The sequence below is a fragment of the Pongo abelii genome, chromosome 13, assembly GCF_028885655.2.
Source record: "Pongo abelii isolate AG06213 chromosome 13, NHGRI_mPonAbe1-v2.0_pri, whole genome shotgun sequence".
NCBI lineage: Eukaryota > Metazoa > Chordata > Mammalia > Primates > Hominidae > Pongo > Pongo abelii.
Window position 1 is genome coordinate 15,403,209 of NC_071998.2, and position 24,969 is coordinate 15,428,177.

Consider the following 24,969-nt stretch of genomic DNA (forward strand, 5'->3'; position numbering starts at 1 on the left):
ACATAAAAACTAGAGAGAAGGATTCTCAGAAACTTCTTTGTGATGAGTTCATTCAACTCACAGAGTTGAACCTACCAATTGATAGAGAAGTTTGGAAACACTCTTTTTGTAGAATCTGCAAGTGGATATTTGGAGCCGTTTGAGGCCTATGCTGGAAAAGGAAATATCTTCACATAAAAACTGAACAGAAGCATTCTCAGAAACTTCTTTGTGTTGAGTGCATTCAACTCACAGACTTGAACTTACCTATAGAAAGAGCAGTTTTGAAACACTCTTTTGGTAAAATCTGCAAGTGGTTATTTGGAGCACTTCGAGGCCTGTGCTGGGATATGGAATATCTTCACCTAAAAACTACAGAGAAGCATTCTCAGAAAGTTCTTCACGATGCATTCATTCAACTCACAGAGTTGAACCTTCCTTTTGATAGAACAGTTTTGAAACCCTCTTTTTGTAGAATCTGCAAGAGGATATTTGGAGCGTTTTGAGGCCTATGCTGGAAAAGGAAATATCTCCACATAAAAACTAGACAGAAGCATTCTCAGAAACTTCTTTGTGATGAGTGCATTCTACTCACAGCGTTGAAGCTTGCTTTTGATAGAGCAGTTTTGAAACACTCTTTTGGTAGAATCTGCAAGTGGATATTTGGAGCGCTTTGAGGCCTAGGCTGGAAAAGGAAATGTCTTCACATAAAAACTAGACAGAAGCATTCCAGGAAACTTCTGTATGATAAGTGCATTCAACTCACAGACTTGAACGTTCCTTTTGATAGAACTCTTTTGAAACACTCCTTTTGTAGAATTTGCAAGTGTTTATTTGGAGCGCTTTGAGGCCTAAGCTGGAAAAGGAAATATCTTCACGTAAGAACTAGACAGAAGCATTCTCAGAAACTTCTTTCTGATGAGTGCATTCAACACACAGACTTGAACCTTGCTTTTGAAAGAGCAGCTTTGAAACACTCTTTTCGTAGAATCTCCAAGTGGATATTTGGAGCGCTTTGAGGTCTATGCTGGGAAATGAAATCTCTTCACCTAAAAACTAGACAGAAGCATTCTGAGAAACTTCTGTGGATGAGTGCATTCAACTCACAGACTTGAACGTTCCCTTTGATAGAACAGTTTTGAAACACTCCTTTTGTAGAATCTGCAAGTGTTTATTCGGAGCACCTTGAGGCCTATGTTGGAAAAGGAAATATCTTCACATAAAAACTAGAGAGAAGGATTCTCAGAAACTTCTTTGTGATGAGTTCATTCAACTCACAGAGTTGAACCTACCAATTGATAGAGAAGTTTGGAAACACTCTTTTTGTAGAATCTGCAAGTGGATATTTGGAGCCGTTTGAGGCCTATGCTGGAAAAGGAAATATCTTCACATAAAAACTGAACAGAAGCATTCTCAGAAACTTCTTTGTGTTGAGTGCATTCAACTCACAGACTTGAACTTACCTATAGAAAGAGCAGTTTTGAAACACTCTTTTGGTAAAATCTGCAAGTGGTTATTTGGAGCACTTCGAGGCCTGTGCTGGGATATGGAATATCTTCACCTAAAAACTACAGAGAAGCATTCTCAGAAAGTTCTTCACGATGCATTCATTCAACTCACAGAGTTGAACCTTCCTTTTGATAGAACAGTTTTGAAACACTCTTTTTGTAGAATCTGCAAGAGGATATTTGGAGTGTTTTGAGGCCTATGCTGGAAAAGGAAATATCTTCACATAAAAACTAGATAGAAGCATTCTCAGAAACTTCTTTGTGATGAGTGCATTCTCCTCACAGCGTTGAAGCTTACTTTTGATAGAGCAGTTTTGAAACACTCTTTTGGTAGAATCTGCAAGTGGATATTTGGAGCGCTTTGAGGCCTAGGCTGGAAAAGGAAATGTCTTCACATAAAAACTAGACAGAAGCATTCCAGGAAACTTCTGTATGATAAGTGCATTCAACTCACAGACTTGAACGTTCCTTTTGATAGAACTCTTTTGAAACACTCCTTTTGTAGAATTTGCAAGTGTTTATTTGGAGCGCTTTGAGGCCTAAGCTGGAAAAGGAAATATCTTCACGTAAGAACTAGACAGAAGCATTCTCAGAAACTTCTTTCTGATGAGTGCATTCAACACACAGACTTGAACCTTGCTTTTGAAAGAGCAGCTTTGAAACACTCTTTTCGTAGAATCTCCAAGTGGATATTTGGAGCGCTTTGAGGCCTATGCTGGGAAATGAAATCTCTTCACCTAAAAACTAGACAGAAGCATTCTCAGAAACTTCTGTGTGATGAGTGCATTCAACTCACAGACTTGAACGTTCCCTTTGATAGAACAGTTTTGAAACACTCCTTTTGTAGAATCTGCAAGTGTTTATTCGGAGCACCTTGAGGCCTATGTTGGAAAAGGAAATATCTTCACATAAAAACTAGAGAGAAGGATTCTCAGAAACTTCTTTGAGATGAGTTCATTCAACTCACAGAGTTGAACCTACCAATTGATAGAGAAGTTTGGAAACACTCTTTTTGTAGAATCTGCAAGTGGATATTTGGAGCCGTTTGAGGCCTATGCTGGAAAAGGAAATATCTTCACATAAAAACTGAACAGAAGCATTCTCAGAAACTTCTTTGTGTTGAGTGCATTCAACTCACAGACTTGAACTTACCTATAGAAAGAGCAGTTTTGAAACACTCTTTTGGTAAAATCTGCAAGTGGTTATTTGGAGCACTTCGAGGCCTGTGCTGGGATATGGAATATCTTCACCTAAAAACTACAGAGAAGCATTCTCAGAAAGTTCTTCACGATGCATTCATTCAACTCACAGAGTTGAACCTTCCTTTTGATAGAACAGTTTTGAAACACTCTTTTTGTAGAATCTGCAAGAGGATATTTGGAGCGTTTTGAGGCCTATGCTGGAAAAGGAAATATCTTCACATAAAAACTAGACAGAAGCATTCTCAGAAACTTCTTTGTGATGAGTGCATTCTACTCACAGCGTTGAAGCTTACTTTTGATAGAGCAGTTTTGAAACACTCTTTTGGTAGAATCTGCAAGTGGATATTTGGAGCGCTTTGAGGCCTATGCTGGAAAAGGAAATGTCTTCACATAAAAACTAGACAGAAGCATTCCAGGAAACTTCTGTATGACAAGTGCATTCAACTCACAGACTTGAACGTTCCTTTTGATAGAACTCTTTTGAAACACTCCTTTTGTGGAATTTGCAAGTGTTTATTTGGAGCGCTTTGAGGCCTAAGCTGGAAAAGGAAATATCTTCACGTAAGAACTAGACAGAAGCATTCTCAGAAACTTCTTTCTGATGAGTGCATTCAACACACAGACTTGAACCTTGCTTTTGAAAGAGCAGCTTTGAAACACTCTTTTCGTAGAATCTGCAAGTGGATATTTGGAGCGCTTTGAGGCCTATGCTGGGAAATGAAATCTCTTCACCTAAAAACTAGACAGAAGCATTCTGAGAAACTTCTGTGTGATGAGTGCATTCAACTCACAGACTTGAACGTTCCCTTTGATAGAACAGTTTTGAAACACTCCTTTTGTAGAATCTGCAAGTGTTTATTCGGAGCACCTTGAGGCCTATGTTGGAAAAGGAAATATCTTCACATAAAAACTAGAGAGAAGGATTCTCAGAAACTTCTTTGTGATGAGTTCATTCAACTCACAGAGTTGAACCTACCAATTGATAGAGAAGTTTGGAAACACTCTTTTTGTAGAATCTGCAAGTGGATATTTGGAGCCGTTTGAGGCCTATGCTGGAAAAGGAAATATCTTCACATAAAAACTGAACGGAAGCATTCTCAGAAACTTCTTTGTGTTGAGTGCATTCAACTCACAGACTTGAACTTACCTATAGAAAGAGCAGTTTTGAAACACTCTTTTGGTAAAATCTGCAAGTGGTTATTTGGAGCACTTCGAGGCCTGTGCTGGGATATGGAATATCTTCACCTAAAAACTACAGAGAAGCATTCTCAGAAAGTTCTTCACGATGCATTCATTCAACTCACAGAGTTGAACCTTCCTTTTGATAGAACAGTTTTGAAACACTCTTTTTGTAGAATCTGCAAGAGGATATTTGGAGCGTTTTGAGGCCTATGCTGGAAAAGGAAATATCTTCACATAAAAACTAGACAGAAGCATTCTCAGAAACTTCTTTGTGATGAGTGCATTCTACTCACAGTGTTGAAGCTTGCTTTTGATAGAGCAGTTTTGAAACACTCTTTTGGTAGAATCTGCAAGTGGATATTTGGAGCGCTTTGAGGCCTATGCTGAAAAAGGAAATGTCTTCACATAAAAACTAGACAGAAGCATTCCAGGAAACTTCTGTATGACAAGTGCATTCAACTCACAGACTTGAACGTTCCTTTTGATAGAACTCTTTTGAAACACTCCTTTTGTGGAATTTGCAAGTGTTTATTTGGAGCGCTTTGAGGCCTAAGCTGGAAAAGGAAATATCTTCACGTAAGAACTAGACAGAAGCATCCTCAGAAACTTCTTTCTGATGAGTGCATTCAACACACAGACTTGAACCTTGCTTTTGAAAGAGCAGCTTTGAAACACTCTTTTCGTAGAATCTGCAAGTGGATATTTGGAGCGCTTTGAGGCCTATGCTGGGAAATGAAATCTCTTCACCTAAAAACTAGACAGAAGCATTCTGAGAAACTTCTGTGTGATGAGTGCATTCAACTCACAGACTTGAACGTTCCCTTTGATAGAACAGTTTTGAAACACTCCTTTTGTAGAATCTGCAAGTGTTTATTCGGAGCACCTTGAGGCCTATGTTGGAAAAGGAAATATCTTCACATAAAAACTAGAGAGAAGGATTCTCAGAAACTTCTTTGTGATGAGTTCATTCAACTCACAGAGTTGAACCTACCAATTGATAGAGAAGTTTGGAAACACTCTTTTTGTAGAATCTGCAAGTGGATATTTGGAGCCGTTTGAGGCCTATGCTGGAAAAGGAAATATCTTCACATAAAAACTGAACAGAAGCATTCTCAGAAACTTCTTTGTGTTGAGTGCATTCAACTCACAGACTTGAACTTACCTATAGAAAGAGCAGTTTTGAAACACTCTTTTGGTAAAATCTGCAAGTGGTTATTTGGAGCACTTCGAGGCCTGTGCTGGGATATGGAATATCTTCACCTAAAAACTACAGAGAAGCATTCTCAGAAAGTTCTTCACGATGCATTCATTCAACTCACAGAGTTGAACCTTCCTTTTGATAGAACAGTTTTGAAACCCTCTTTTTGTAGAATCTGCAAGAGGATATTTGGAGCGTTTTGAGGCCTATGCTGGAAAAGGAAATATCTTCACATAAAAACTAGACAGAAGCATTCTCAGAAACTTCTTTGTGATGAGTGCATTCTACTCACAGCGTTGAAGCTTACTTTTGATAGAGCAGTTTTGAAACACTCTTTTGGTAGAATCTGCAAGTGGATATTTGGAGCGCTTTGAGGCCTATGCTGGAAAAGGAAATGTCTTCACATAAAAACTAGACAGAAGCATTCCAGGAAACTTCTGTATGACAAGTGCATTCAACTCACAGACTTGAACGTTCCTTTTGATAGAACTCTTTTGAAACACTCCTTTTGTGGAATTTGCAAGTGTTTATTTGGAGCGCTTTGAGGCCTAAGCTGGAAAAGGAAATATCTTCACGTAAGAACTAGACAGAAGCATTCTCAGAAACTTCTTTCTGATGAGTGCATTCAACACACAGACTTGAACCTTGCTTTTGAAAGAGCAGCTTTGAAACACTCTTTTCGTAGAATCTGCAAGTGGATATTTGGAGCGCTTTGAGGCCTATGCTGGGAAATGAAATCTCTTCACCTAAAAACTAGACAGAAGCATTCTGAGAAACTTCTGTGTGATGAGTGCATTCAACTCACAGACTTGAACGTTCCCTTTGATAGAACAGTTTTGAAACACTCCTTTTGTAGAATCTGCAAGTGTTTATTCGGAGCACCTTGAGGCCTATGTTGGAAAAGGAAATATCTTCACATAAAAACTAGAGAGAAGGATTCTCAGAAACTTCTTTGTGATGAGTTCATTCAACTCACAGAGTTGAACCTACCAATTGATAGAGAAGTTTGGAAACACTCTTTTTGTAGAATCTGCAAGTGGATATTTGGAGCCGTTTGAGGCCTATGCTGGAAAAGGAAATATCTTCACATAAAAACTGAACAGAAGCATTCTCAGAAACTTCTTTGTGTTGAGTGCATTCAACTCACAGACTTGAACTTACCTATAGAAAGAGCAGTTTTGAAACACTCTTTTGGTAAAATCTGCAAGTGGTTATTTGGAGCACTTCGAGGCCTTTGCTGGGATATGGAATATCTTCACCTAAAAACTACAGAGAAGCATTCTCAGAAAGTTCTTCACGATGCATTCATTCAACTCACAGAGTTGAACCTTCCTTTTCATAGAACACTTTTGAAACACTCTTTTTGTAGAATCTGCAAGAGGATATTTGGAGCGTTTTGAGGCCTATGCTGGAAAAGGAAATATCTTCACATAAAAACTAGACAGAAGCATTCTCAGAAACTTCTTTGTGATGAGTGCATTCTACTCACAGCGTTGAATCTTACTTTTGATAGAGCAGTTTTGAAACACTCTTTTGGTAGAATCTGCAAGTGGATATTTGGAGCGCTTTGAGGCCTAGGCTGGAAAAGGAAATGTCTTCACATAAAAATAGACAGAAGCATTCCAGGAAACTTCTGTATGATAAGTGCATTCAACTCACAGACTTGAACGTTCCTTTTGATAGAACTCTTTTGAAACACTCCTTTTGTAGAATTTGCAAGTGTTTCTTTGGAGCGCTTTCAGACCTAAGCTGGAAAAGGAAATATCTTCACGTAAGAACTAGACAGAAGCATTCTCAGAAACTTCTTTCTGATGAGTGCATTCAACACACAGACTTGAACCTTGCTTTTGAAAGAGCAGCTTTGAAACACTCTTTTCGTAGAATCTGCAAGTGGATATTTGGAGCGCTTTGAGGCCTATGCTGGGAAATGAAATCTCTTCACCTAAAAACTAGACAGAAGCATTCTGAGAAACTTCTGTGTGATGAGTGCATTCAACTCACAGACTTCAACGTTCCCTTTGATAGAACAGTTTTGAAACACTCCTTTTGTAGAATCTGCAAGTGTTTATTCAGAGCACTTTGAGGCCTATGTTGGAAAAGGTAATATCTTCACATAAAAACTAGAGAGAAGGATTCTCAGAAACTTCTTTGTGATGAGTTCATTCAACTCACAGAGTTGAACCTACCAATTGATAGAGAAGTTTGGAAACACTCTTTTTGTAGAATCTGCAAGTGGATATTTGGAGCCGTTTGAGGCCTATGCTGGAAAAGGAAATATCTTCACATAAAAACTGAACAGAAGCATTCTCAGAAACTTCTTTGTGTTGAGTGCATTCAACTCACAGACTTGAACTTACCTATAGAAAGAGCAGTTTTGAAACACTCTTTTGGTAAAATCTGCAAGTGGTTATTTGGAGCACTTCGAGGCCTGTGCTGGGATATGGAATATCTTCACCTAAAAACTACAGAGAAGCATTCTCAGAAAGTTCTTCACGATGCATTCATTCAACTCACAGAGTTGAACCTTCCTTTTGATAGAACAGTTTTGAAACCCTCTTTTTGTAGAATCTGCAAGAGGATATTTGGAGCGTTTTGAGGCCTATGCTGGAAAAGGAAATATCTCCACATAAAAACTAGACAGAAGCATTCTCAGAAACTTCTTTGTGATGAGTGCATTCTACTCACAGCGTTGAAGCTTGCTTTTGATAGAGCAGTTTTGAAACACTCTTTTGGTAGAATCTGCAAGTGGATATTTGGAGCGCTTTGAGGCCTAGGCTGGAAAAGGAAATGTCTTCACATAAAAACTAGACAGAAGCATTCCAGGAAACTTCTGTATGATAAGTGCATTCAACTCACAGACTTGAACGTTCCTTTTGATAGAACTCTTTTGAAACACTCCTTTTGTAGAATTTGCAAGTGTTTATTTGGAGCGCTTTGAGGCCTAAGCTGGAAAAGGAAATATCTTCACGTAAGAACTAGACAGAAGCATTCTCAGAAACTTCTTTCTGATGAGTGCATTCAACACACAGACTTGAACCTTGCTTTTGAAAGAGCAGCTTTGAAACACTCTTTTCGTAGAATCTCCAAGTGGATATTTGGAGCGCTTTGAGGTCTATGCTGGGAAATGAAATCTCTTCACCTAAAAACTAGACAGAAGCATTCTGAGAAACTTCTGTGGATGAGTGCATTCAACTCACAGACTTGAACGTTCCCTTTGATAGAACAGTTTTGAAACACTCCTTTTGTAGAATCTGCAAGTGTTTATTCGGAGCACCTTGAGGCCTATGTTGGAAAAGGAAATATCTTCACATAAAAACTAGAGAGAAGGATTCTCAGAAACTTCTTTGTGATGAGTTCATTCAACTCACAGAGTTGAACCTACCAATTGATAGAGAAGTTTGGAAACACTCTTTTTGTAGAATCTGCAAGTGGATATTTGGAGCCGTTTGAGGCCTATGCTGGAAAAGGAAATATCTTCACATAAAAACTGAACAGAAGCATTCTCAGAAACTTCTTTGTGTTGAGTGCATTCAACTCACAGACTTGAACTTACCTATAGAAAGAGCAGTTTTGAAACACTCTTTTGGTAAAATCTGCAAGTGGTTATTTGGAGCACTTCGAGGCCTGTGCTGGGATATGGAATATCTTCACCTAAAAACTACAGAGAAGCATTCTCAGAAAGTTCTTCACGATGCATTCATTCAACTCACAGAGTTGAACCTTCCTTTTGATAGAACAGTTTTGAAACACTCTTTTTGTAGAATCTGCAAGAGGATATTTGGAGCGTTTTGAGGCCTATGCTGGAAAAGGAAATATCTTCACATAAAAACTAGACAGAAGCATTCTCAGAAACTTCTTTGTGATGAGTGCATTCTACTCACAGCGTTGAAGCTTACTTTTGATAGAGCAGTTTTGAAACACTCTTTTGGTAGAATCTGCAAGTGGATATTTGGAGCGCTTTGAGGCCTATGCTGGAAAAGGAAATGTCTTCACATAAAAACTAGACAGAAGCATTCCAGGAAACTTCTGTATGACAAGTGCATTCAACTCACAGACTTGAACGTTCCTTTTGATAGAACTCTTTTGAAACACTCCTTTTGTAGAATTTGCAAGTGTTTATTTGGAGCGCTTTGAGGCCTAAGCTGGAAAAGGAAATATCTTCACGTAAGAACTAGACAGAAGCATTCTCAGAAACTTCTTTCTGATGAGTGCATTCAACACACAGACTTGAACCTTGCTTTTGAAAGAGCAGCTTTGAAACACTCTTTTCGTAGAATCTGCAAGTGGATATTTGGAGCGCTTTGAGGCCTATGCTGGGAAATGAAATCTCTTCACCTAAAAACTAGACAGAAGCATTCTGAGAAACTTCTGTGTGATGAGTGCATTCAACTCACAGACTTGAACGTTCCCTTTGATAGAACAGTTTTGAAACACTCCTTTTGTAGAATCTGCAAGTGTTTATTCGGAGCACCTTGAGGCCTATGTTGGAAAAGGAAATATCTTCACATAAAAACTAGAGAGAAGGATTCTCAGAAACTTCTTTGTGATGAGTTCATTCAACTCACAGAGTTGAACCTACCAATTGATAGAGAAGTTTGGAAACACTCTTTTTGTAGAATCTGCAAGTGGATATTTGGAGCCGTTTGAGGCCTATGCTGGAAAAGGAAATATCTTCACATGAAAACTGAACAGAAGCATTCTCAGAAACTTCTTTGTGTTGAGTGCATTCAACTCACAGACTTGAACTTACCTATAGAAAGAGCAGTTTTGAAACACTCTTTTGGTAAAATCTGCAAGTGGTTATTTGGAGCACTTCGAGGCCTGTGCTGGGATATGGAATATCTTCACCTAAAAACTACAGAGAAGCATTCTCAGAAAGTTCTTCACGATGCATTCATTCAACTCACAGAGTTGAACCTTCCTTTTGATAGAACAGTTTTGAAACCCTCTTTTTGTAGAATCTGCAAGAGGATATTTGGAGCGTTTTGAGGCCTATGCTGGAAAAGGAAATATCTCCACATAAAAACTAGACAGAAGCATTCTCAGAAACTTCTTTGTGATGAGTGCATTCTACTCACAGCGTTGAAGCTTGCTTTTGATAGAGCAGTTTTGAAACACTCTTTTGGTAGAATCTGCAAGTGGATATTTGGAGCGCTTTGAGGCCTAGGCTGGAAAAGGAAATGTCTTCACATAAAAACTAGACAGAAGCATTCCAGGAAACTTCTGTATGATAAGTGCATTCAACTCACAGACTTGAACGTTCCTTTTGATAGAACTCTTTTGAAACACTCCTTTTGTAGAATTTGCAAGTGTTTATTTGGAGCGCTTTGAGGCCTAAGCTGGAAAAGGAAATATCTTCACGTAAGAACTAGACAGAAGCATTCTCAGAAACTTCTTTCTGATGAGTGCATTCAACACACAGACTTGAACCTTGCTTTTGAAAGAGCAGCTTTGAAACACTCTTTTCGTAGAATCTGCAAGTGGATATTTGGAGCGCTTTGAGGTCTATGCTGGGAAATGAAATCTCTTCACCTAAAAACTTGACAGAAGCATTCTGAGAAACTTCTGTGTGATGAGTGCATTCAACTCACAGACTTGAACGTTCCCTTTGATAGAACAGTTTTGAAACACTCCTTTTGTAGAATCTGCAAGTGTTTATTCGGAGCACCTTGAGGCCTATGTTGGAAAAGGAAATATCTTCACATAAAAACTAGAGAGAAGGATTCTCAGAAACTTCTTTGTGATGAGTTCATTCAACTCACAGAGTTGAACCTACCAATTGATAGAGAAGTTTGGAAACACTCTTTTTGTAGAATCTGCAAGTGGATATTTGGAGCCGTTTGAGGCCTATGCTGGAAAAGGAAATATCTTCACATAAAAACTGAACAGAAGCATTCTCAGAAACTTCTTTGTGTTGAGTGCATTCAACTCACAGACTTGAACTTACCTATAGAAAGAGCAGTTTTGAAACACTCTTTTGGTAAAATCTGCAAGTGGTTATTTGGAGCACTTCGAGGCCTGTGCTGGGATATGGAATATCTTCACCTAAAAACTACAGAGAAGCATTCTCAGAAAGTTCTTCACGATGCATTCATTCAACTCACAGAGTTGAACCTTCCTTTTGATAGAACAGTTTTGAAACCCTCTTTTAGTAGAATCTGCAAGAGGATATTTGGAGCGTTTTGAGGCCTATGCTGGAAAAGGAAATATCTCCACATAAAAACTAGACAGAAGCATTCTCAGAAACTTCTTTGTGATGAGTGCATTCTACTCACAGCGTTGAAGCTTGCTTTTGATAGAGCAGTTTTGAAACACTCTTTTGGTAGAATCTGCAAGTGGATATTTGGAGCGCTTTGAGGCCTAGGCTGGAAAAGGAAATGTCTTCACATAAAAACTAGACAGAAGCATTCCAGGAAACTTCTGTATGACAAGTGCATTCAACTCACAGACTTGAACGTTCCTTTTGATAGAACTCTTTTGAAACACTCCTTTTGTAGAATTTGCAAGTGTTTATTTGGAGCGCTTTGAGGCCTAAGCTGGAAAAGGAAATATCTTCACGTAAGAACTAGACAGAAGCATTCTCAGAAACTTCTTTCTGATGAGTGCATTCAACACACAGACTTGAACCTTGCTTTTGAAAGAGCAGCTTTGAAACACTCTTTTCGTAGAATCTCCAAGTGGATATTTGGAGCGCTTTGAGGCCTATGCTGGGAAATGAAATCTCTTCAACTAAAAACTAGACAGAAGCATTCTGAGAAACTTCTGTGTGATGAGTGCATTCAACTCACAGACTTCAACGTTCCCTTTGATAGAACAGTTTTGAAACACTCCTTTTGTAGAATCTGCAAGTGTTTATTCGGAGCACCTTGAGGCCTATGTTGGAAAAGGAAATATCTTCACATAAAAACTAGAGAGAAGGATTCTCAGAAACTTCTTTGTGATGAGTTCATTCAACTCACAGAGTTGAACCTACCAATTGATAGAGAAGTTTGGAAACACTCTTTTTGTAGAATCTGCAAGTGGATATTTGGAGCCGTTTGAGGCCTATGCTGGAAAAGGAAATATCTTCACATAAAAACTGAACAGAAGCATTCTCAGAAACTTCTTTGTGTTGAGTGCATTCAACTCACAGACTTGAACTTACCTATAGAAAGAGCAGTTTTGAAACACTCTTTTGGTAAAATCTGCAAGTGGTTATTTGGAGCACTTCGAGGCCTGTGCTGGGATATGGAATATCTTCACCTAAAAACTACAGAGAAGCATTCTCAGAAAGTTCTTCACGATGCATTCATTCAACTCACAGAGTTGAACCTTCCTTTTGATAGAACAGTTTTGAAACCCTCTTTTTGTAGAATCTGCAAGAGGATATTTGGAGCGTTTTGAGGCCTATGCTGGAAAAGGAAATATCTCCACATAAAAACTAGACAGAAGCATTCTCAGAAACTTCTTTGTGATGAGTGCATTCTACTCACAGCGTTGAAGCTTGCTTTTGATAGAGCAGTTTTGAAACACTCTTTTGGTAGAATCTGCAAGTGGATATTTGGAGCGCTTTGAGGCCTAGGCTGGAAAAGGAAATGTCTTCACATAAAAACTAGACAGAAGCATTCCAGGAAACTTCTGTATGATAAGTGCATTCAACTCACAGACTTGAACGTTCCTTTTGATAGAACTCTTTTGAAACACTCCTTTTGTAGAATTTGCAAGTGTTTATTTGGAGCGCTTTGAGGCCTAAGCTGGAAAAGGAAATATCTTCACGTAAGAACTAGACAGAAGCATTCTCAGAAACTTCTTTCTGATGAGTGCATTCAACACACAGACTTGAACCTTGCTTTTGAAAGAGCAGCTTTGAAACACTCTTTTCGTAGAATCTGCAAGTGGATATTTGGAGCGCTTTGAGGTCTATGCTGGGAAATGAAATCTCTTCACCTAAAAACTTGACAGAAGCATTCTGAGAAACTTCTGTGTGATGAGTGCATTCAACTCACAGACTTGAACGTTCCCTTTGATAGAACAGTTTTGAAACACTCCTTTTGTAGAATCTGCAAGTGTTTATTCGGAGCACCTTGAGGCCTATGTTGGAAAAGGAAATATCTTCACATAAAAACTAGAGAGAAGGATTCTCAGAAACTTCTTTGTGATGAGTTCATTCAACTCACAGAGTTGAACCTACCAATTGATAGAGAAGTTTGGAAACACTCTTTTTGTAGAATCTGCAAGTGGATATTTGGAGCCGTTTGAGGCCTATGCTGGAAAAGGAAATATCTTCACATAAAAACTGAACAGAAGCATTCTCAGAAACTTCTTTGTGTTGAGTGCATTCAACTCACAGACTTGAACTTACCTATAGAAAGAGCAGTTTTGAAACACTCTTTTGGTAAAATCTGCAAGTGGTTATTTGGAGCACTTCGAGGCCTGTGCTGGGATATGGAATATCTTCACCTAAAAACTACAGAGAAGCATTCTCAGAAAGTTCTTCACGATGCATTCATTCAACTCACAGAGTTGAACCTTCCTTTTGATAGAACAGTTTTGAAACCCTCTTTTTGTAGAATCTGCAAGAGGATATTTGGAGCGTTTTGAGGCCTATGCTGGAAAAGGAAATATCTCCACATAAAAACTAGACAGAAGCATTCTCAGAAACTTCTTTGTGATGAGTGCATTCTACTCACAGCGTTGAAGCTTGCTTTTGATAGAGCAGTTTTGAAACACTCTTTTGGTAGAATCTGCAAGTGGATATTTGGAGCGCTTTGAGGCCTAGGCTGGAAAAGGAAATGTCTTCACATAAAAACTAGACAGAAGCATTCCAGGAAACTTCTGTATGATAAGTGCATTCAACTCACAGACTTGAACGTTCCTTTTGATAGAACTCTTTTGAAACACTCCTTTTGTAGAATTTGCAAGTGTTTATTTGGAGCGCTTTGAGGCCTAAGCTGGAAAAGGAAATATCTTCACGTAAGAACTAGACAGAAGCATTCTCAGAAACTTCTTTCTGATGAGTGCATTCAACACACAGACTTGAACCTTGCTTTTGAAAGAGCAGCTTTGAAACACTCTTTTCGTAGAATCTCCAAGTGGATATTTGGAGCGCTTTGAGGTCTATGCTGGGAAATGAAATCTCTTCACCTAAAAACTAGACAGAAGCATTCTCAGAAACTTCTGTGTGATGAGTGCATTCAACTCACAGACTTGAACGTTCCCTTTGATAGAACAGTTTTGAAACACTCCTTTTGTAGAATCTGCAAGTGTTTATTCGGAGCACCTTGAGGCCTATGTTGGAAAAGGAAATATCTTCACATAAAAACTAGAGAGAAGGATTCTCAGAAACTTCTTTGTGATGAGTTCATTCAACTCACAGAGTTGAACCTACCAATTGATAGAGAAGTTTGGAAACACTCTTTTTGTAGAATCTGCAAGTGGATATTTGGAGCCGTTTGAGGCCTATGCTGGAAAAGGAAATATCTTCACATAAAAACTGAACAGAAGCATTCTCAGAAACTTCATTGTGTTGAGTGCATTCAACTCACAGACTTGAACTTACCTATAGAAAGAGCAGTTTTGAAACACTCTTTTGGTAAAATCTGCAAGTGGTTATTTGGAGCACTTCGAGGCCTGTGCTGGGATATGGAATATCTTCACCTAAAAACTACAGAGAAGCATTCTCAGAAAGTTCTTCACGATGCATTCATTCAACTCACAGAGTTGAACCTTCCTTTTGATAGAACAGTTTTGAAACACTCTTTTTGTAGAATCTGCAAGAGGATATTTGGAGCGTTTTGAGGCCTATGCTGGAAAAGGAAATATCTTCACATAAAAACTAGACAGAAGCATTCTCAGAAACTTCTTTGTGATGAGTGCATTCTACTCACAGCGTTGAAGCTTACTTTTGATAGAGCAGTTTTGAAACACTCTTTTGGTAGAATCTGCAAGTGGATATTTGGAGCGCTTTGAGGCCTATGCTGGAAAAGGAAATGTCTTCACATAAAAACTAGACAGAAGCATTCCAGGAAACTTCTGTATGACAAGTGCATTCAACTCACAGACTTGAACGTTCCTTTTGATAGAACTCTTTTGAAACACTCCTTTTGTAGAATTTGCAAGTGTTTATTTGGAGCGCTTTGAGGCCTAAGCTGGAAAAGGAAATATCTTCACGTAAGAACTAGACAGAAGCATTCTCAGAAACTTCTTTCTGATGAGTGCATTCAACACACAGACTTGAACCTTGCTTTTGAAAGAGCAGCTTTGAAACACTCTTTTCGTAGAATCTGCAAGTGGATATTTGGAGCGCTTTGAGGCCTATGCTGGGAAATGAAATCTCTTCACCTAAAAACTAGACAGAAGCATTCTGAGAAACTTCTGTGTGATGAGTGCATTCAACTCACAGACTTGAACGTTCCCTTTGATAGAACAGTTTTGAAACACTCCTTTTGTAGAATCTGCAAGTGTTTATTCGGAGCACCTTGAGGCCTATGTTGGAAAAGGAAATATCTTCACATAAAAACTAGAGAGAAGGATTCTCAGAAACTTCTTTGTGATGAGTTCATTCAACTCACAGAGTTGAACCTACCAATTGATAGAGAAGTTTGGAAACACTCTTTTTGTAGAATCTGCAAGTGGATATTTGGAGCCGTTTGAGGCCTATGCTGGAAAAGGAAATATCTTCACATAAAAACTGAACAGAAGCATTCTCAGAAACTTCTTTGTGTTGAGTGCATTCAACTCACAGACTTGAACTTACCTATAGAAAGAGCAGTTTTGAAACACTCTTTTGGTAAAATCTGCAAGTGGTTATTTGGAGCACTTCGAGGCCTGTGCTGGGATATGGAATATCTTCACCTAAAAACTACAGAGAAGCATTCTCAGAAAGTTCTTCACGATGCATTCATTCAACTCACAGAGTTGAACCTTCCTTTTCATAGAACACTTTTGAAACACTCTTTTTGTAGAATCTGCAAGAGGATATTTGGAGCGTTTTGAGGCCTATGCTGGAAAAGGAAATATCTTCACATAAAAACTAGACAGAAGCATTCTCAGAAACTTCTTTGTGATGAGTGCATTCTACTCACAGCGTTGAATCTTACTTTTGATAGAGCAGTTTTGAAACACTCTTTTGGTAGAATCTGCAAGTGGATATTTGGAGCGCTTTGAGGCCTAGGCTGGAAAAGGAAATGTCTTCACATAAAAATAGACAGAAGCATTCCAGGAAACTTCTGTATGATAAGTGCATTCAACTCACAGACTTGAACGTTCCTTTTGATAGAACTCTTTTGAAACACTCCTTTTGTAGAATTTGCAAGTGTTTATTTGGAGCGCTTTCTGACCTAAGCTGGAAAAGGAAATATCTTCACGTAAGAACTAGACAGAAGCATTCTCAGAAACTTCTTTCTGATGAGTGCATTCAACACACAGACTTGAACCTTGCTTTTGAAAGAGCAGCTTTGAAACACTCTTTTCGTAGAATCTGCAAGTGGATATTTGGAGCGCTTTGAGGCCTATGCTGGGAAATGAAATCTCTTCACCTAAAAACTAGACAGAAGCATTCTGAGAAACTTCTGTGTGATGAGTGCATTCAACTCACAGACTTCAACGTTCCCTTTGATAGAACAGTTTTGAAACACTCCTTTTGTAGAATCTGCAAGTGTTTATTCAGAGCACTTTGAGGCCTATGTTGGAAAAGGTAATATCTTCACATAAAAACTAGAGAGAAGGATTCTCAGAAACTTCTTTGTGATGAGTTCATTCAACTCACAGAGTTGAACCTACCAATTGATAGAGAAGTTTGGAAACACTCTTTTTGTAGAATCTGCAAGTGGATATTTGGAGCCGTTTGAGGCCTATGCTGGAAAAGGAAATATCTTCACATAAAAACTGAACAGAAGCATTCTCAGAAACTTCTTTGTGTTGAGTGCATTCAACTCACAGACTTGAACTTACCTATAGAAAGAGCAGTTTTGAAACACTCTTTTGGTAAAATCTGCAAGTGGTTATTTGGAGCACTTCGAGGCCTGTGCTGGGATATGGAATATCTTCACCTAAAAACTACAGAGAAGCATTCTCAGAAAGTTCTTCACGATGCATTCATTCAACTCACAGAGTTGAACCTTCCTTTTGATAGAACAGTTTTGAAACCCTCTTTTTGTAGAATCTGCAAGAGGATATTTGGAGCGTTTTGAGGCCTATGCTGGAAAAGGAAATATCTCCACATAAAAACTAGACAGAAGCATTCTCAGAAACTTCTTTGTGATGAGTGCATTCTACTCACAGCGTTGAAGCTTGCTTTTGATAGAGCAGTTTTGAAACACTCTTTTGGTAGAATCTGCAAGTGGATATTTGGAGCGCTTTGAGGCCTAGGCTGGAAAAGGAAATGTCTTCACATAAAAACTAGACAGAAGCATTCCAGGAAACTTCTGTATGATAAGTGCATTCAACTCACAGACTTGAACGTTCCTTTTGATAGAACTCTTTTGAAACACTCCTTTTGTAGAATTTGCAAGTGTTTATTTGGAGCGCTTTGAGGCCTAAGCTGGAAAAGGAAATATCTTCACGTAAGAACTAGACAGAAGCATTCTCAGAAACTTCTTTCTGATGAGTGCATTCAACACACAGACTTGAACCTTGCTTTTGAAAGAGCAGCTTTGAAACACTCTTTTCGTAGAATCTCCAAGTGGATATTTGGAGCGCTTTGAGGTCTATGCTGGGAAATGAAATCTCTTCACCTAAAAACTTGACAGAAGCATTCTGAGAAACTTCTGTGTGATGAGTGCATTCAACTCACAGACTTGAACGTTCCCTTTGATAGAACAGTTTTGAAACACTCCTTTTGTAGAATCTGCAAGTGTTTATTCGGAGCACCTTGAGGCCTATGTTGGAAAAGGAAATATCTTCACATAAAAACTAGAGAGAAGGATTCTCAGAAACTTCTTTGTGATGAGTTCATTCAACTCACAGAGTTGAACCTACCAATTGATAGAGAAGTTTGGAAACACTCTTTTTGTAGAATCTGCAAGTGGATATTTGGAGCCGTTTGAGGCCTATGCTGGAAAAGGAAATATCTTCACATAAAAACTGAACAGAAGCATTCTCAGAAACTTCTTTGTGTTGAGTGCATTCAACTCACAGACTTGAACTTACCTATAGAAAGAGCAGTTTTGAAACACTCTTTTGGTAAAATCTGCAAGTGGTTATTTGGAGCACTTCGAGGCCTGTGCTGGGATATGGAATATCTTCACCTAAAAACTACAGAGAAGCATTCTCAGAAAGTTCTTCACGATGCATTCATTCAACTCACAGAGTTGAACCTTCCTTTTGATAGAACAGTTTTGAAACCCTCTTTTAGTAGAATCTGCAAGAGGATATTTGGAGCGTTTTGAGGCCTATGCTGGAAAAGGAAATATCTCCACATAAAAACTAGACAGAAGCATTCTCAGAAACTTCTTTGTGATGAGTGCATTCTACTCACAGCGTTGAAGCTTGCTTTTGATAGAGCAGTTTTGAAACACTCTTTTGGTAGAATCTGCAAGTGGATATTTGGAGCGCTTTGAGGCCTAGGCTGGAAAAGGAAATGTCTTCACATAAAAACTAGACAGAAGCATTCCAGGAAACTTCTGTATGACAAGTGCATTCAACTCACAGACTTGAACGTTCCTTTTGATAGAACTCTTTTGAAACACTCCTTTTGTAGAATTTGCAAGTGTTTATTTGGAGCGCTTTGAGGCCTAAGCTGGAAAAGGAAATATCTTCACGTAAGAACTAGACAGAAGCATTCTCAGAAACTTCTTTCTGATGAGTGCATTCAACACACAGACTTGAACCTTGCTTTTGAAAGAGCAGCTTTGAAACACTCTTTTCGTAGAATCTCCAAGTGGATATTTGGAGCGCTTTGAGGCCTATGCTGGGAAATGAAATCTCTTCACCTAAAAACTAGACAGAAGCATTCTGAGAAACTTCTGTGTGATGAGTGCATTCAACTCACAGACTTCAACGTTCCCTTTGATAGAACAGTTTTGAAACACTCCTTTTGTAGAATCTGCAAGTGTTTATTCGGAGCACCTTGAGGCCTATGTTGGAAAAGGAAATATCTTCACATAAAAACTAGAGAGAAGGATTCTCAGAAACTTCTTTGTGATGAGTTCATTCAACTCACAGAGTTGAACCTACCAATTGATAGAGAAGTTTGGAAACACTCTTTTTGTAGAATCTGCAAGTGGATATTTGGAGCCGTTTGAGGCCTATGCTGGAAAAGGAAATATCTTCACATAAAAACTGAACAGAAGCATTCTCAGAAACTTCTTTGTGTTGAGTGCATTCAACTCACAGACTTGAACTTACCTATAGAAAGAGCAGTTTTGAAACACTCTTTTGGTAAAATCTGCAAGTGGTTATTTGGAGCACTTCGAGGCCTGTGCTGGGATATGGAATATCTTCACCTAAAAACTACAGAGAAGCATTCTCAGAAAGTTCTTCACGATGCATTCATTCAACTCACAGAGTTGAACCTTCCTTTTGATAGAACAGTTTTGAAACCCTCTTTTTGTAGAATCTGCAAGAGGATATTTGGAGCGTTTTGAGGCCTATGCTGGAAAAGGAAATATCTCCACATAAAAACTAGACAGAAGCATTCTCAGAAACTTCTTTGTGATGAGTGCATTCTACTCACAGCGTTGAAGCTTGCTTTTGATAGAGCAGTTTTGAAACACTCTTTTGGTAGAATCTGCAAGTGGATATTTGGAGCGCTTTGAGGCCTAGGCTGGAAAAGGAAATGTCTTCACATAAAAACTAGACAGAAGCATTCCAGGAAACTTCTGTATGATAAGTGCATTCAACTCACAGACTTGAACGTTCCTTTTGATAGAACTCTTTTGAAACACTCCTTTTGTAGAATTTGCAAGTGTTTATTTGGAGCGCTTTGAGGCCTAAGCTGGAAAAGGAAATATCTTCACGTAAGAACTAGACAGAAGCATTCTCAGAAACTTCTTTCTGATGAGTGCATTCAACACACAGACTTGAACCTTGCTTTTGAAAGAGCAGCTTTGAAACACTCTTTTCGTAGAATCTGCAAGTGGATATTTGGAGCGCTTTGAGGTCTATGCTGGGAAATGAAATCTCTTCACCTAAAAACTTGACAGAAGCATTCTGAGAAACTTCTGTGTGATGAGTGCATTCAACTCACAGACTTGAACGTTCCCTTTGATAGAACAGTTTTGAAACACTCCTTTTGTAGAATCTGCAAGTGTTTATTCGGAGCACCTTGAGGCCTATGTTGGAAAAGGAAATATCTTCACATAAAAACTAGAGAGAAGGATTCTCAGAAACTTCTTTGTGATGAGTTCATTCAACTCACAGAGTTGAACCTACCAATTGATAGAGAAGTTTGGAAACACTCTTTTTGTAGAATCTGCAAGTGGATATTTGGAGCCGTTTGAGGCCTATGCTGGAAAAGGAAATATCTTCACATAGAAACTGAACAGAAGCATTCTCAGAAACTTCTTTGTGTTGAGTGCATTCAACTCACAGACTTGAACTTACCTATAGAAAGAGCAGTTTTGAAACACTCTTTTGGTAAAATCTGCAAGTGGTTATTTGGAGCACTTCGAGGCCTGTGCTGGGATATGGAATATCTTCACCTAAAAACTACAGAGAAGCATTCTCAGAAAGTTCTTCACGATGCATTCATTCAACTCACAGAGTTGAACCTTCCTTTTGATAGAACAGTTTTGAAACCCTCTTTTTGTAGAATCTGCAAGAGGATATTTGGAGCGTTTTGAGGCCTATGCTGGAAAAGGAAATATCTCCACATAAAAACTAGACAGAAGCATTCTCAGAAACTTCTTTGTGATGAGTGCATTCTACTCACAGCGTTGAAGCTTGCTTTTGATAGAGCAGTTTTGAAACACTCTTTTGGTAGAATCTGCAAGTGGATATTTGGAGCGCTTTGAGGCCTAGGCTGGAAAAGGAAATGTCTTCACATAAAAACTAGACAGAAGCATTCCAGGAAACTTCTGTATGATAAGTGCATTCAACTCACAGACTTGAACGTTCCTTTTGATAGAACTCTTTTGAAACACTCCTTTTGTAGAATTTGCAAGTGTTTATTTGGAGCGCTTTGAGGCCTAAGCTGGAAAAGGAAATATCTTCACGTAAGAACTAGACAGAAGCATTCTCAGAAACTTCTTTCTGATGAGTGCATTCAACACACAGACTTGAACCTTGCTTTTGAAAGAGCAGCTTTGAAACACTCTTTTCGTAGAATCTCCAAGTGGATATTTGGAGCGCTTTGAGGTCTATGCTGGGAAATGAAATCTCTTCACCTAAAAACTAGACAGAAGCATTCTCAGAAACTTCTGTGTGATGAGTGCATTCAACTCACAGACTTGAACGTTCCCTTTGATAGAACAGTTTTGAAACACTCCTTTTGTAGAATCTGCAAGTGTTTATTCGGAGCACCTTGAGGCCTATGTTGGAAAAGGAAATATCTTCACATAAAAACTAGAGAGAAGGATTCTCAGAAACTTCTTTGTGATGAGTTCATTCAACTCACAGAGTTGAACCTACCAATTGATAGAGAAGTTTGGAAACACTCTTTTTGTAGAATCTGCAAGTGGATATTTGGAGCCGTTTGAGGCCTATGCTGGAAAAGGAAATATCTTCACATAAAAACTGAACAGAAGCATTCTCAGAAACTTCATTGTGTTGAGTGCATTCAACTCACAGACTTGAACTTACCTATAGAAAGAGCAGTTTTGAAACACTCTTTTGGTAAAATCTGCAAGTGGTTATTTGGAGCACTTCGAGGCCTGTGCTGGGATATGGAATATCTTCACCTAAAAACTACAGAGAAGCATTCTCAGAAAGTTCTTCACGATGCATTCATTCAACTCACAGAGTTGAACCTTCCTTTTGATAGAACAGTTTTGAAACACTCTTTTTGTAGAATCTGCAAGAGGATATTTGGAGCGTTTTGAGGCCTATGCTGGAAAAGGAAATATCTTCACATAAAAACTAGACAGAAGCATTCTCAGAAACTTCTTTGTGATGAGTGCATTCTACTCACAGCGTTGAAGCTTACTTTTGATAGAGCAGTTTTGAAACACTCTTTTGGTAGAATCTGCAAGTGGATATTTGGAGCGCTTTGAGGCCTATGCTGGAAAAGGAAATGTCTTCACATAAAAACTAGACAGAAGCATTCCAGGAAACTTCTGTATGACAAGTGCATTCAACTCACAGACTTGAACGTTCCTTTTGATAGAACTCTTTTGAAACACTCCTTTTGTAGAATTTGCAAGTGTTTATTTGGAGCGCTTTGAGGCCTAAGCTGGAAAAGGAAATATCTTCACGTAAGAACTAGACAGAAGCATTCTCAGAAACTTCTTTCTGATGAGTGCATTCAACACACAGACTTGAACCTTGCTTTTGAAAGAGCAGCTTTGAAACACTCTTTTCGTAGAATCTGCAAGTGGATATTTGGAGCGCTTTGAGGCCTATGCTGGGAAATGAAATCTCTTCACCTAAAAACTAGACAGAAGCATTCTGAGAAACTTCTGTGTGATGAGTGCATTCAACTCACAGACTTGAACGTTCCCTTTGATAGAACAGTTTTGAAACACTCCTTTTGTAGAATCTGCAAGTGTTTATTCGGAGCACCTTGAGGCCTATGTTGGAAAAGGAAATATCTTCACATAAAAACTAGAGAGAAGGATTCTCAGAAACTTCTTTGTGATGAGTTCATTCAACTCACAGAGTTGAACCTACCAATTGATAGAGAAGTTTGGAAACACTCTTTTTGTAGAATCTGCAAGTGGATATTTGGAGCCGTTTGAGGCCTATGCTGGAAAAGGAAATATCTTCACATAAAAACTGAACAGAAGCATTCTCAGAAACTTCTTTGTGTTGAGTGCATTCAACTCACAGACTTGAACTTACCTATAGAAAGAGCAGTTTTGAAACACTCTTTTGGTAAAATCTGCAAGTGGTTATTTGGAGCACTTCGAGGCCTGTGCTGGGATATGGAATATCTTCACCTAAAAACTACAGAGAAGCATTCTCAGAAAGTTCTTCACGATGCATTCATTCAACTCACAGAGTTGAACCTTCCTTTTCATAGAACACTTTTGAAACACTCTTTTTGTAGAATCTGCAAGAGGATATTTGGAGCGTTTTGAGGCCTATGCTGGAAAAGGAAATATCTTCACATAAAAACTAGACAGAAGCATTCTCAGAAACTTCTTTGTGATGAGTGCATTCTACTCACAGCGTTGAATCTTACTTTTGATAGAGCAGTTTTGAAACACTCTTTTGGTAGAATCTGCAAGTGGATATTTGGAGCGCTTTGAGGCCTAGGCTGGAAAAGGAAATGTCTTCACATAAAAATAGACAGAAGCATTCCAGGAAACTTCTGTATGATAAGTGCATTCAACTCACAGACTTGAACGTTCCTTTTGATAGAACTCTTTTGAAACACTCCTTTTGTAGAATTTGCAAGTGTTTATTTGGAGCGCTTTCTGACCTAAGCTGGAAAAGGAAATATCTTCACGTAAGAACTAGACAGAAGCATTCTCAGAAACTTCTTTCTGATGAGTGCATTCAACACACAGACTTGAACCTTGCTTTTGAAAGAGCAGCTTTGAAACACTCTTTTCGTAGAATCTGCAAGTGGATATTTGGAGCGCTTTGAGGCCTATGCTGGGAAATGAAATCTCTTCACCTAAAAACTAGACAGAAGCATTCTGAGAAACTTCTGTGTGATGAGTGCATTCAACTCACAGACTTCAACGTTCCCTTTGATAGAACAGTTTTGAAACACTCCTTTTGTAGAATCTGCAAGTGTTTATTCAGAGCACTTTGAGGCCTATGTTGGAAAAGGTAATATCTTCACATAAAAACTAGAGAGAAGGATTCTCAGAAACTTCTTTGTGATGAGTTCATTCAACTCACAGAGTTGAACCTACCAATTGATAGAGAAGTTTGGAAACACTCTTTTTGTAGAATCTGCAAGTGGATATTTGGAGCCGTTTGAGGCCTATGCTGGAAAAGGAAATATCTTCACATAAAAACTGAACAGAAGCATTCTCAGAAACTTCTTTGTGTTGAGTGCATTCAACTCACAGACTTGAACTTACCTATAGAAAGAGCAGTTTTGAAACACTCTTTTGGTAAAATCTGCAAGTGGTTATTTGGAGCACTTCGAGGCCTGTGCTGGGATATGGAATATCTTCACCTAAAAACTACAGAGAAGCATTCTCAGAAAGTTCTTCACGATGCATTCATTCAACTCACAGAGTTGAACCTTCCTTTTGATAGAACAGTTTTGAAACCCTCTTTTTGTAGAATCTGCAAGAGGATATTTGGAGCGTTTTGAGGCCTATGCTGGAAAAGGAAATATCTCCACATAAAAACTAGACAGAAGCATTCTCAGAAACTTCTTTGTGATGAGTGCATTCTACTCACAGCGTTGAAGCTTGCTTTTGATAGAGCAGTTTTGAAACACTCTTTTGGTAGAATCTGCAAGTGGATATTTGGAGCGCTTTGAGGCCTAGGCTGGAAAAGGAAATGTCTTCACATAAAAACTAGACAGAAGCATTCCAGGAAACTTCTGTATGATAAGTGCATTCAACTCACAGACTTGAACGTTCCTTTTGATAGAACTCTTTTGAAACACTCCTTTTGTAGAATTTGCAAGTGTTTATTTGGAGCGCTTTGAGGCCTAAGCTGGAAAAGGAAATATCTTCACGTAAGAACTAGACAGAAGCATTCTCAGAAACTTCTTTCTGATGAGTGCATTCAACACACAGACTTGAACCTTGCTTTTGAAAGAGCAGCTTTGAAACACTCTTTTCGTAGAATCTCCAAGTGGATATTTGGAGCGCTTTGAGGTCTATGCTGGGAAATGAAATCTCTTCACCTAAAA